The following is a 14,909-nucleotide window of genomic DNA, read 5'->3' as shown; positions in this document are numbered from 1 at the left end:
GCTGCTCCAGGCGGGCTACAATGGTTGGATTGGCATAAATGGCTTGGTAGCAGGGCCCGGTGTAGTATAGGAGCTCGTGCTCCACCTTATGATTATTCTTCAACATAAGGGAGTGGACCGACCTGCTTCATAAGGTGCTCCCCAAGATGTGATAACTGGGTGGGATTGCGGACATATTCCTCGAAGCGTCCCCTTGCTAGGCACTTCTTTCTCAGGGTGGGGTGCTTGTGAACCTCCAGGGAGGAGTCGGAAGTCTCGGCCATGGGGAGAAGATGAGGGGTAGGAAGTGAAAGCTCAAGAATTTTTTTTGCAAGAGTTTGGGTAGGATGAAAGCAGAAAGTGAGGAAATGGAAATGGTGGGCCCATATTTATAGTTTTCAGAAGGACACGGTCGTGGCAGAAGTTTGTACGGGCATGGAAACTCTAGGGTATGGGCGTAGTTTTCTCGTTGGTACGGGTGTACAAGTTAAATGATACGGGCGTGTCATTGGTGGTAGATGTTGGAACGGCCGTGGCTTCTCTGGTACAGGTGTGTCTTTTGTTTGGTATGACCATGGAGTTGAGGTTGAGGTTGAGGTTGGAACGGCCATGGCATTTTGAGTTGAGGTTAGTATGATAATGGCATTTGGAGTGAAGGTTGGTATGGCCATGGCAATTCTAGGGTATGGGCGTACGCTTCTGTTTAGTACGACCGTGGCAAAGTTGGAGGAGAATGGTACGTTCGTGGCAAAGTTGGTGGAGAATGGTACGGCCATGGCAAAGTTGGTACAACCATGGTAATATATATATATATATATATATATATATATATATATGGAAACCCTACAAACAAGGTTTGTACCCCTAGGCTATGCAAACAAATTTTGGGGGTTCGCCAAATGGAGAAGATGGTTCCAATTGGGTGATGCCGAGGTTAGTATCTCCTTGGGGAGTTCAGAGGTTTGTAATGAGGGAGTAACTGAGAATGGAGAGGTTAAGGGTTGGTTGCTCTCTGCAAGAAAGACGAGGAGCTTGTGTTGCCAATATATGAGTATGGGAAGTGGATGGTCGAGGGATCCACAGAGTGGAAGTACCTTCATAATACCCTTGCATTGTGAGAAGCCTTTTAGGACCCACTACCGAGATTGCTTGCCCTGTGTGCATTTGTTAGAACTGTTATGAGGGCTAGTATTGTTAGTTTTAGGGGGGGGTCAACAACGGTGGTGGCTTTTGACAGTTCGGATTGGGCTACGGCCAAGTGGGGTAGTTGAGAGGATATATGAGGCATTGGTCTATCCAGAGTGGGGAGCGGCCTCTTTTTGAGCAGTATGGATCTATTTGGATTAGAGGGCGGAATAACGGTGGAGTGGGGACGAGGATCATCTTGGCAAGAGGGAGCAACGGCGGGCACAAGTTCTTTGTCCATCATTAGGACTGTAACTTGGCCTGAGGCCAATTGTAGGATAGCCGTCCTTTGCATCCCAGTTGATATTGCACCGGTTGTGTCCCATCCAACCTCTTCTGAGAAGAATATGTTCACGCATGGTTCCTACAAAGCATGCATCACATAAAAATTCCCTTCCAAGGGATTATTGCCAATGTGGAACCAGATTGTGATTGTGCATTAATGGTGAACTTCTTGAGAGGCCACTATTGTGACCGTGGCACGAGTCTCTTTCAATATGGGGGTTTCCAAGGGAATCCATGTCTCATAAGACATTAAGTTGTAATCAGTCCTTATATCTACAAGTGTTAATTTTTGGGTGAAGCTCTTCTCGGGGTAGTCATTCCTAACCATAACCGAGCAGGCTTCACCTCCCAATCTTCTTCGAGGTCTACCACTTAGGCCATGTTGACCACGATGTTCTTCCCCCAAAGTTTTGCTTTCCACTCTTTAGCCTCTTGTTGGGCTGCTTGTTGCATTTCTTCGTGGTCCTTTTTTCTTTGTTTTTTTTGTCATGAATGGCCTTGAGGGTGGTTTTGGTTAGTGGGCCATAGTAGCGTTTTAATTTTCTACCATTGACATATCCTGCCATCTCGACGCCGTTGAGTGTCTCTATGCACACTGCGCCCTTGCGGGGTTATCTTAGTGACTATTTGGTTTTGGTTAGTGGGCCATAGTAGCGTTTTAATTTTCTACCATTGAAATATCCTGCCATCTCGACGCCGTTGAGTGTCTCTATGCACACTGCGCCCTTGCGGGGTTATCTTAGTGACTATTAGGAAAGGTCCTAAGCCTCTGAGCTTGAGTTTCATTTTATGGGTTTTTGTGCTGAAGAGGAGGATCATGTTATCCTCGTTTATTTTCTTGTCCTTCAGCTGGTCATCAAACCATTGTTTACGCCTCAGTTTTTCTACAATCATGCTATATACAGCTAGGAGGTCAATGGGTTCTATCGTCCTGGGGGTGGTTGTGTGGACTAGGATGGAGTTATTTTCCCATATTTGGTTGAAGTGTTCACGTGCTTCAACTGTCCCTACATATTTTAGCTAGTGGGTGTCTGAAATCGGTAAGGAAGACATAGCGTTCTTACCCAAGGAATCCATTGGGTTTGTGATGAGTACTATGTGAGTGTGTTTCGCGTGATGGCTCCACCTTATCAGCCTTTTCTAGTCACTGAGTGGTGACATTAGGCAAGTATGCAATGCTAATCATATAGAGAGATGTGATCTCTTGCCCATCGGCTATCGCAAACCTATTTCCCATACACCTTGGAAGTATGTCCAAAGGGTAGCAAGGATATGCATCCAATTCTCAGAGTCTTTTGGCTCTGGGGAAGAGGTGCACATTCCTCGCTATCCTTTTCATCATCTATTGTTTTATGGCACGTTTGACATAGGTGGACTATAGTGGATCGAGTAGTTGTTAGTCCTCTACGATGGGTCGGTCACTCATGGGATATACCTTCCACGTGTATAGGTTGATCTTAACTGTCTGATCTTTCCTCCAAATGTAGATATGGCCGGTATCTCAGTTGTGGATCATTTTAGTTTCTCTCATGAAGGGTCGTATACAAGGATGCAGTCGTATGAAACTCGCTGTCTGCTGAAGTTCATCACCACAAAGATGTGGTGGAAGGTGGTTCTAAGGATCTTCTTTTTTTTAATCCTTTAATAGACCGATGGATCTAGCAGTGGCTCCGTCAGTAAGTTTTACCAATAATGTCATGTCATCCATGCCATGGTGCCCCCCATTTTTCCCAGCATTGTTTGGTAACAATGCTCACTCCTTCCCCCCATCTAGTATTGCAATGACCTGGAGGCCATCGAAGGTTATTGGCAATGCAGCATTGAGTTTATCTCCTTCAAAATATTGTCTGAGTTTATTGACTTGAACTGTGGGAGTGCCAGTGATCTCATGGGGTTCAATGAGTTCGTCTTCCTCTGTCTCATTAGAGCTATCTAGCTCCACGGATTCCTCCATTCTTGCCCCGAGGCATCCCTCCATCCAATCTTTACATAAGCTTGGGCTACCTTTGAAGTGTTGAAATTTGAGCATAATGATGAGCTATGGTGGATCAAACACTAGAATTAACATCATTAACAAAGTGATTAGCAAAATAATTAAGATATAATTAGTGGGTAATTAACAAATAAATTAATGTAGGCATGGATACTAAAAAACCAGCAAATTCTCATTAGGGCTATGTCTCAATTTATAGAGTTTACATCAAGCATCAAATCCCACTAATTTCTCCATGATTCACTCCCAGAATATCTCCACCTCTTGCCTGATTCTCTCCACCTCTTCTCTTTTCCCTGAATATCTCCCAGAATAGCTCCACACTTCCTAAATTCTCTCATGCTACCCTTTATTCTCTCCCAGTAGATTCTTCTCACCTTTTCACAAGTTCTTTCACAATTACATCTCCTCTTTTACAGCCTCTAACCAAGAGCTTGTTCCCACACACACCCTATTCACTTGTATATTTCAACACCTCCCCTCAAGTGAATAATCCTAGCACACTTGGACCCTGTATCAAGTTTCCCTCTTACTTGATAGCCCACGACTAGTGCCTCAAGTCCCTAAACTCTATAGTCCTTGACACACTCTCTCTCAATGTGTTCAAGGCTACTATAAGTGCCCGCGACCTTGACTAAAGTGCTCACACATACATCTACCACGTGGCCTACATCATCGGTGGCTCAGAGGTGGTTTTTACTTTGTTGGGATAGGTTACATTGGGTTGTGGGGTCTCTCTCTCTCTCTCTCTCAGAAAAGATGATCCAACTCCACTTCCTTTGGAGCCTCCATGAAGTTTGCTGATGTCGTTCCTTCTTCACTGGGTTTGCTGTAGCACTCTCTCGCCATGTGTCCTGGCTTTCCACATTTGTGGCAAGTGAAGGTCCTTCCTCCTACTCTGCCTCTTCCTTGTCCTCGTCCTCGAGAGAATCCTCCTCGGGTGAAGAATGTTTTTTCTTCTCCTGCTGTTGAGTCGAGTCCTTTCTTCTCTTTGCCTCTACTCTCTTGCTCTAGTAGAGCTGCTTCTATCTCTTGTAGCTTCAATTCAGGTACATTCTTTAGTGTTGCTACAATGTTTTCATAATCACCTTTGTCCACACTCTTCAAAAGTACAGCTAATGCTTCATCATCTTCTACCTTTTTGCCAATAGCTGCCAGCTGTTGCTTAATGCTTTTATATTTGTTCAAGTGTGTGATTAAAGGTTCACTTTCCTTCATGTCCAATTTGTAGAATTGCATCAATAGATTTATCTTTGAATTTTTTGCTTGTGTACCAAATAATTTATTAAGTTCATCCCCTGCATCTTTTGCCCATTGTATCCCTGTGATGTGATGAATGATTTCATCATTTAAACTGAGTACAATAAGTCCCAATGCTTTTTCATTCCTGCTCTTCCACTCATTTTTTCCTCTCTCTGGGCATTCATCTCTCCCTTCAACTAATCCCCACAGATTTTTCCTCATCAACAAATACATGGTTTTTGTCTGCCATGTATAAAACTGTTCTCCATTAAATTTGGCTATTTCCTGTGCTGAACTCATGGTGGTGATGTCAAGGGGGTCTTACCTCTTGATCCAATTTCAAGATTCAAGGGCAGTGTCTACGTAGCCTTTTACAACTCAATCTGGTGTTTAATAGATGATTACAACAAATTTATCAGCATAAAATCACCAAAAATTACACTAAATCAAGGGTAACCAATTTGTACGGGATGGTTGGAGTATCAAACCAACTCCGATTTGCAATCTGAAGCTATAGGGATCTGTATCAGATACCTAATGGTTAATTTGAACCCTCAATTGTACCAAAATATAGTGATTAGCACTGATTAATCACTGATTAGCAAATTAATGCTCTGTTTTGTATGCAGAAAACAGAGTATGCGAGAGCCCAGATCTGGTGCCTTACACTTCAAATGAGCTCAAATGCTTTCAAAGGCGTTAATAGCAATGAGTCTAGTAGATGATTAAGCCAAGAAACACAAGATTTGACCAAATATTGAAAGCTTAATCTCTGCTTTACCAAAGTCACCTGTAGATTTGATGAAGAGCTTAGATCTCAATGTAGACTTGATGAAATTGAATTCTGTCTTCATCAGCTTGTAGAGCATGCTTGAATACACCTTGGGCTAGGAGGAATTAGAAGCATTTGATTTGATGAAGGAGAAATCTGCAAATTACTCAGAAAAAAACGTGCCGACCAAATCGTTGATTTCTGCTTCCTTCGCTGGCGGTTTGCTATGCCATCTTGATGGGCTTGAAGCCAAGTGAGTTGGCTAGCTTGTGTTAGAAGGGCTTGCCCTAATTGTGAGTGTGCAAGGTGAATGGAGTCCTCCACTGGCTGGGGGTGAGGGCTGGGGGTGAAGGGGTGAAGTGAAAACTAACTAAAATTTTGATTATTTGCTAATTATCTACTAATTCTAATTAATGGGCTCATAAACCTGATGGATTCTAGGCATGGCTCTGATACCATGTTGAAATTTGAGCATAATGATGAGCTATGGTGGATCAAACACTAGAATCAACATCATTAACAAAGTGATTAGCAAATAATTAAGACATAATTAGTGGATAATTAACAAATAGATTAATGTAGGCATGGATACTCAAAAACCAACAAATTCTCATTAGGGCTATGCCTCAATTTATAGAGTTTACATCAAGCATCAAATCCCACTGATTTCTCCATGATTCACTCCCAGAATATCTCTACCTCTTGCCTGATTCTCTCCACCTCTTCTCTTTTCCTTGAATATCTCTCAGAATAACTCCACACTTCCTAAATTCTCTCATGCTACCCTTTATTCTCTCCCAGTAGATTCTTCTCACCTTTTCACAGGTTCTTTCACAATTACATCTCCTCTTTTACAGCCTTTAACCAAGAGCTTGTTCCCACACACACCCTATTCACTTGTATATTTCAACATGAAGCAAGGTGCCAATGGGGATCTAGATCTCAAAAGAGATGAAGGAAGAGAGACTTGCAATGTCTCTAGGAGAAGAGGTTGCTCCTTGAGGAAGGTCACCTTAGCTTGTCCTTGAGCTCTTATTTGTATAAGGTATTTGGATGAGTACCTCTGTGTGTGTTCTTTTGAGATGGTCATCCCCTAGGTTTTTGAGATATTCAGCTACCCAATTTTCCTGGTGGGGGATAACTGTCGTCACTGAGTGTTGCTACTTGTGTTGGCCAATGAGGGGGTGTCTATTCTAGGAGCTCTCTATTTTATACGTGAGCCTCTTCAATAGGTCATATGTTGGAGACTGAGGGGCATGGCTCTAGGTAAGCAGTTGGAGGCTCATCTTCTATTTGAGTTTGGCAGTCCCTGACCAATTCTTGGGCTACCAAGAGCCTTGCCTTTTCCTCGATGGGATTAGGGTATTTGGAAACCTTTTTAGGAGCTGGTTAATGTCAATTGGCTCCCTTGCATGGGTGGCTGAAGGTAGCAGATGTTCCTCTTCTGACAAAGAGGTTGATGCATGGATGGTTGTACGATCTTCTGAACCACTTTTAATAACTACCCGGCTATCCCCTTTGTCGATTTTTGTGGTTTTCTTTCTCGAGCGTCTAGTTACTCGTGCTTGTTTCGGGATATTCTTTGAAGATAAAACCTTTGCGTGTCCCTAGTTTTGTGAGGTCTGTAATCTAGTCATAGCATTGAGAGGGGCCGTATGGATGAAGCTGTCTCTTACACTCAGCAAGTTGATGCTAGTGTTGGGGTTAGCTTCACAATATTTTCCTATTGTCCCTACTCTGAGCGAGCGAACAATCCTTATACATGTGGCCGCGCCTTCTACAAAGGTACTTGTCATCCCTTTTTTGATTGGACACTCAACCACTCAGTGCGGTCCTGTGCAATGGTAACATTGCATGAGTGGCCCTTTAGCCATAGTATTCATGTCCCATCCCCATGGAATTAGGGTGGCTAAGTATACAGGGAACATTTGGTCACCCTCCATCATGTAGTGGCTTAAAATTTGGGAGGGTGGATTGCTTGGCTCCATAGGCTCGTAGGTGGGACCTTCAACAACCTCCCCCTTGTCCCCTTATTCAAAAATTTTTGTCAAGGCTAACTAATAGGTGTGACTTGGGAGTACTGGGGGTGGTAAGGGCATTTTTGGTACCCTAATGATTCCTCTTTGGGCCACTTCCTGGCCTGGTTGAGGTACGTTGTGAAGCGCAGGTGGTGCTGGCACGGCCAGGGAGTGATTGCCTTGGGTTTGTTGGTAGGGCTTGAGGTAGCGCTCAGGCTTGATAAAGGCTTGACGTAGGGCTCGGGCTTGAGAAGCCCTCTGTTGATACAAGTTTGTTATTTCATGATTGCCCCATCTTTGGTAGTATGTGCAATAAAGGGTGGGATGGAGTCATAGATGTGGACACTCCATGCTAGTATGGTTAGCTCAACAAATCGGGCACCATACTAGCTCCCTCTTAGGGTAGAGATGTGGTTGACCAACCCGATCGCGACCTTGGCCTCCAATGCTGGGTCATTTGCTAAATTAATACAGTGACCAACTGCTTCGACCTATTGTCGAGAGGTGGACTCCTTGTTCTTTCCTCTTCAGATCTGGTGCTGGTAGACTTGATTGAGGCTTCCGATGTACCCTCGTGGAGTTCTCGCGAATGCATTACCTTGAAGTTGTCCTCGAAGTCCATAGCACTCCTGCAGCATTGCTGAAAGGAGGTGTGGGCCAAGGCATACAAAGAATTGTGTAGGGGTACGTCATCTAGGCCTTCCAAAAATCTCCCAATTAGCCTTTTATCAGAGAATTTATCCCTAGCACTACAACAAGAGTGGAGATATGTGACCCTATTGATGTAGTCTCTCTGATGGTTTCACCATCCTTTTGTTTAACATTATGGAGCTGCTCAACAGGACTCCATCTGTCCCTTCACAAGAATATCCAACCTTGAATGCCTCTTTCAACGCTCTGAAGGTGGCCTTATCTTCTGTTTTCATCAAAGACCTAAACCATTGGCCGGCTTTACCATCTAGAGTGAGGCCAAAGGCACTCACCTTGATTTGGTCATTCACATGGTCGTCGAAGGCTTCGCAGACCTGGTTAAACATCTCTAACTACAGTATGGGGTCTCCAGTCCCATCGAACTTAGTGATTAGTTTAGATATGTTAGCGGGTTTGTTTCGCTCTTTTTTTGGGTCCTTGTATTGGTTGAGCTGGTGCTAGGGGCATGATGCCGCAGCTACCCCCTCCTTATTTCCATGGCTATCCTTAACATTTCAGGGGTTAACCCTGCCACATATGGAGCGGGCATTGGTCAGGAAGGAAACAATAGGTGCTAGATCGGGTGGATAGTAGACCATCGGGGGTCCTTGTCTCATGGGAGGATTGGGTTGTGCCTCGTGCAACCCCATGTGATACCCTGGATATGGTCCCCCAAGTGGGTATTGTTGGTATATTGGTACCCCAGGCTGGTATGACGGGGTTGGGTAGGCCCTTTCTCTCTGATATGACATCTCAGGCCCTTGGAGAGCTAGTTCTAGCCCTAGGTTTAGTATTGGTCTCTGGGCGCTCGGTATGAATCAACCACCCCTGAGAGGTAGGCACAGACCTCTAGACTAGTGGATGAGTTTGGATTTGATGACTCTTACTTTACAAAATTTTCACTCTAGAATCTAGAGGCAACGTGGTCTGTCTTTGCTGTTGGTTTTCCATGCCTCTCTCCTTGGGATATGGCTCGTCTAACTGTGCATTTCCCAGGATAAAATTGTGGAGCCTCGAAGCAAGGATTCTTTGTGAATGGGTAGGGGAGGTAGGGTCTTGCTCTAGGACAGGTGGTCTATCCATACACTGAGCCTCTAGTTCTCCTATCTCAAGATCAGGAGTAACTCGTCCTATGCTAGGATGATCTTCACTCTCACTAATGTTGTCAAATATTAGCACCATTTGGCTCCAAAATGTGTTGACCAAGAGGTCTAATCTTATCAGCGAGGGAGCGTCAGGAGAGTTTATCGTTAAAAACAGGGCACCAATTTTCCTGAGCATAGGTGCATGAATGTGTGGAATTGCAGTGCTAGACCCCTTGTGAATAGTTTGTTCTTTTTTTTGGGAATGGTATGGCCGTATGCTTTCAAGATGGTATGGGTGTGCACTTTGTTTAGGACACGAGCGTACGCTTCAAAATGGAGATGACATGGGCGTACTCTTCCTGGAAGACACAAATGTGGCTATAGGAAGAAACAGACGTGCACTTGTACGAGCATACAGTTTAGAAGGTATGGGCATGCCAAAGTTGCCACGGACATGGCAGAGCAGATGGTACGGGCATACACTTCTATGGCAAGAAATAAGGAATGGGCATGGCAAAGGTGCTCATGGGAGTGGCTTCAGAGAAGGAACAGTCATGCTCTTGTGAAAGATGATGGTATGGGCGTATGCTTTAGAAGGTATAGGCATGGCAAAGTTGCCATAGATGTGGCAGAGCAGATGGTACGCACGTATGCTTCAGTGGGCAAGAAAGAAGGAACGGACATAGCTACAGAGAAGGAACGGCCATGCACTTGTGAAAGATGATGGTACGGGCATACACTTTAGAAGATACAAGCATGGCGAAGTTGCCATGGACGTGGTAAAGCAGATGGTACGGGCGTACGCTTCTGTGGGCAAGAAAGAAGAAACAGGCATGGCTTTAGATAAGGAACGACTCCACACTTCAGATGGTACGGGCATACGATCTAAATGGTACGAGCATACACTTCCAGTTTTTAGAGATTTTTAATGGTGTAAATCTGACAGCCACCTAGAAATATTCCCTGATAGTGTAGTTGTACCCCTTGTTTAATGTAATTTATGCTCAATTAATACAATTTATTCTCTTTTAAATGCCCTCTGCCAAATTAAAGGCTAGAGATATCAAAAGATATACATAGGAGAATGGAATGGACGTACGTTTCTCATAAACTTATCCAAAGTGCAAATTTTGCCTACTCTCCTCCTTTGAGTTTTGTTAATTTAGGTATTTTTTTAAGGTTTGTTTTTGGGGGGGCTAGAGCTAGTCTCTATCTACCTAATAATACCTAAAATTCATAAGGAAACCTTATTAATTGAGATTGATTAGATGATTAAGATATTTGTGCAAACTTAACAAAAGTTGAACAAAATTAAACAATTGTATGAATCTCAAGAGCAAAATCAAACACCTACTTGTGTCTCCCGCATTTGATGAAGACTTTGATGCTCCAAAGCTCCATTGATCTCCATAGCTCCATAAACAAAATCAACAAACAAGCAACAAGCTCAAACAACATACAACAACCGATGGATTTGCACTCCAACCGAGCAAAGTGAAGACTCTAGCAAATGAAATGTGTGAAGGACCCTAAGCTAAATGCTTTCCCTGGTAGCGGCACCAAAGATGTTAACCTAAACATACTACCTTGCAAAAGAGAGGGAAAGAAGAAGAGAAAATAACAATGCAAGGTGGATTCAGAGAATAGCACTTAGCCAATCCTAATGAGGGTTAACTCCCCTATGTGAGGCTCCTAGGGGGTCACTCCACCACCACTTGTGTCACCCAACTCGAGATTTACAAGCTAGGTGAAGAGCAAAGAAGAAGGGAGCTATGGAAAGCTCTACCTTCACTCAATGCCAAAATGCATGCAAGAGGGATCTTAATAGAAAGACAAGAGAAGAGAGAGGAGAAGAGAAGCTAGATTAACACCATCCCTACCATGCATACACAACAATCAAGAAAACAAGCATATACAACACAAGCATGCAAGCATACAACACAATCAAGAAAGCAAGCATATACAACACAAGCATGCAACCATAAGCGAGAGAGAGAGAGAGAGAGAGAGAGAGAGAGAGAGAGAGAGAGAGAGAGAGAGAGCAAGACTCAATTGAGAAAAATGGGATTGTCCCTTTTCATATTCCATAAAATTTCTTATATACATGAGCTCACTTTTTACAATGGTCGATCGCCCATTTATAATTGGGGGCCCAAAATTAGCTTTCTAGCTCTATGTACATCTAGCTCATTCCTATGACCGGCATTACACAAGCCGTAAGCTCAATCATCCCATATCTCTTTCATGAATAAGCACTTTACGTGGTTACAAAAGGAGAAATTACAAGAAGTGTGACCACGCTTGAAAAATGATGTTAACCGAAGTGGTTAACACAGCACCTCAAAGTGAGCCAATTTTCTATGCTTAGTAAAAATAGGGTCTCTTGCAGCTCAATTAAACCTATGCACCTATAACAATCTTATACATGACATAAATCTATAGTGGATTTAATTTTCACATAATATGACAAAATAAATAATATATCAAAGTGAAAATTTTAATTTATGATTATTCGTCTTGTACAAGATCAATAACTCCAAAGATATCAATTCCTAATTCTATCTCCATATCTCTTATATCTTCCAATATAGGATTAAAAGATGACTCATCACACTAAAAGAGCTTTATTAAATTTTGACGTTTTATAGTGATGTTTTAGGGAGTCTCAAAAAATTATGGGAAGTTACGAGGCTCGCTATGTACATTCATATGCACGTTGATATGTACATTAGCATATGTGTTGGTATATACATAGGTAAAAGCGTCGATATGTAAGTCGATATAGATGTCGGTAGTTTTTAAAAAACTATCAACATCATATTTTTTCTCCAATTTAAAAAAACATAAATACTTTTACAAATTCTATAAATTTTAAGAAAAAATTTGTACATCATATGCATACTTGAAAGTATAAATCTCTAGTGGATTCAATTTTCAGATAACTTAAAAAACTCAATTCATGATTGTTCATCTTATACCTGGGGTTCATTTGGTATGTCTTTTTCCTGGTAGGGCGTAATCCCTCAATGATAGGTATGGTATGTTGCACTACCTCAAGCAGTACTCCTTTCACCTCTGTGTATTTCCAAGCAAAGTAATCCTTAAACTCCTTTAACAAGGTAATTGACTCACTTTCTTCTCCTAGTATCAAGTCCTTAGCAACAATGAACATAGGTTTGGGTTTCTCCCCTGGTGTCGCTAACATCCCAATGTACTTCTTTGATTAAAGCTTTGAATATTGAATATTGTGAATACTTATTAATGCTGGTCAAATTTCAACAATGAACATAGGTTTGGGTTTCTCCCCTGGTGTCGCTAACATCCCAATGTACTTCTTTGATTAAAGCTTTGAATATTGAATATTGAATACTTATTAATGCTGGTCAAAGTTCTAAAATAATGCACAGAGAGAGAGAGAGAGAGAGAGAGAGAGAGAGAGAGAGAGAGAGAGAGAGAGAGAGAGAGAGAGAGAGAGAGAGAGAGAGAGAGAGAGAGAGAGAGAGAGAGACTACTAAATACCCAATGGGCCTATAAGACCAAAGTGATAGAATAATGTCCATGGCATATCTATCATGGAATAGAATATAAAATAGAGAAAAAAACACACTAGAGTGACAATAATGTACATGGAATCTCATCATGGAATACAAAGAACAAGAAACATGAGAGGAGCATCAGCCCCCTAGTAGATGGTATACCACTCTCCAATATTTCAAGCATAGGGCTAATGAGTATGGCTGAGAGGTCTCCCTGAGCTACTACATCATGTGGAAAGGTAGCTCAACACTGATGGAGCATAGCCTAGATCTAGAGCTGATATAAGGAGTTCATGGAGACGGTGTCCGGGGGATCGAGGGCTTCAGGCACATTGAAGTGCATAGGCCCGGTCCGAGGTAACTCCTTGCGAGTGAGATGGGTCCATGGGATCTATTGTATGAGTGTCCTCCTCTTGGGTCCGGAAGAAGATGGTGATGGTTCGTTGGTGGGGGGGGTCTATTAGCATTTCACCCTATCTACTATACCAAATTTGATCCATTTTTGTTTCTTTTATCATGCCCTTGATTGTGGCTTTGCCACCCTATTTTTTTTTATTATTTTCTGACATTTTGTGCTTGTCATCCTGTCCCTACAGTCGTAGTCGACCAATGCCACTATTGTATGGGTTGGCCTCTTCATTTCATATGTTCATTCTCAGCCTTGTGTGGTTCTTCTTTCATGTGTATATTGATGCATCAAACTTTTCCATTGATGCATCCTAGCCCAACCACATGATTATACATTAGACTACCCTATTAGTTTTGCAAGTCATCACCTAAATGAGGCCAAAAACTAATTATACCACCACACAGCGTGAGGGGTTAGCAATGGTTTATGCTGTTAAGAAATTTAGGCATTACCTTCTTGCTAACAAATTTATTTTTTATATTAAGTATCAATCCCTCTTGTACCTTGTTAAACCGTTCTCCACATGGAGAATCAGGTGGTTATCAATTCTTATTGAGTTTGATTTCACCGTAGTTGTGAGGCCTTTAAAAAACATGTCATGGAGGATCATCTATCTCGTATACCTAATGGTGAAGCACTAATTGGAATTGATGATGATCTACCTAATGCTACATTTTTCAAGGTGGAAGCTATACCAAAGTGGAGTGAGAGAATTGCTAATTTTCTTGCCAATGGTTTCCTAACACTCAAAAGTTAAGGCACAACATCGTAAGGAAATTGCTAAACGAAGTAGAGCCTTACCAATCAATTGCTAGAACCTGTGGGAAACCATGCTCTTCTCCCAATGAAATAGGAAATATCTCTCCCTATCTGTAAGGACATTAATTTTCCCACCATTGAACACATGTTGAACTGCATTCCAATCAGCCTGACCCTTGTCTGCTATGAAACCAAAGAAATATGTCCTTTCACAACAATGGTTTTCCCCCATCATTTCATTAATGCATTCCCAAAATAGACATTGGGTCTCCGTATCCTCCTCTTTCATTTCACATGCCGCAATTGCTAGAAGATCCTACATGTTGTATGAAAACTCTACTCATTTATGATGTAACACACTTGACCAGCTCTGATTATTTTTATACTCCACCTTCGTAATATGCTACCTTGGAATCATACACAGGACAAGCCATGGTCACTCAATCTGATGTTCGTCGGGTGTGGTCGAGCTATATACATGCATGTCGCAGGTCGCCAAAATCGGTCCATCACATTCAATTCACCAAATCCAACCTTGAAACAGGTCCAATGATGGACATCTTGAAAACAAAGCACTTCTCACTTGAGGACCCTTGTCTCGAGAACTTTGTTCCATGGAAGTTGTAGGTGCAATCTCATTTTAGCTTCAAAAGTGTATCCAAGTTAGAGCTCTCCTTTGTTGAAGGCCCATGCCCAGGCTGCAGTGTGACTAACCTCCAAAACCTAAAAAATCAAATTGTTCAAATTTCACACTTTATTTATCTAAATTTTAATAACTCTTTTACAAAAACATAATTGCCCACCCAAAATAGCCTATTATTTGTCTTTCACTAGTGGTCCCATCTCCTCTGCAATGTTGATGAACTCTTGTTCCCCAATGAAAGGTGAGGAACCACCGTCTTGCACTAGTGCTGCCATTACAATTTCTTTGGCCACACACATTTGTACCTTTCTTG

The sequence above is a fragment of the Cibotium barometz genome, chromosome 27 (genome assembly GCF_041138505.1).
Source record: "Cibotium barometz isolate CiBa-2024 chromosome 27, ASM4113850v1, whole genome shotgun sequence".
Classification (NCBI taxonomy): Eukaryota; Viridiplantae; Streptophyta; class Polypodiopsida; order Cyatheales; family Cibotiaceae; genus Cibotium; species Cibotium barometz.
Note: the sequence above shows the minus strand (reverse complement) of the source record.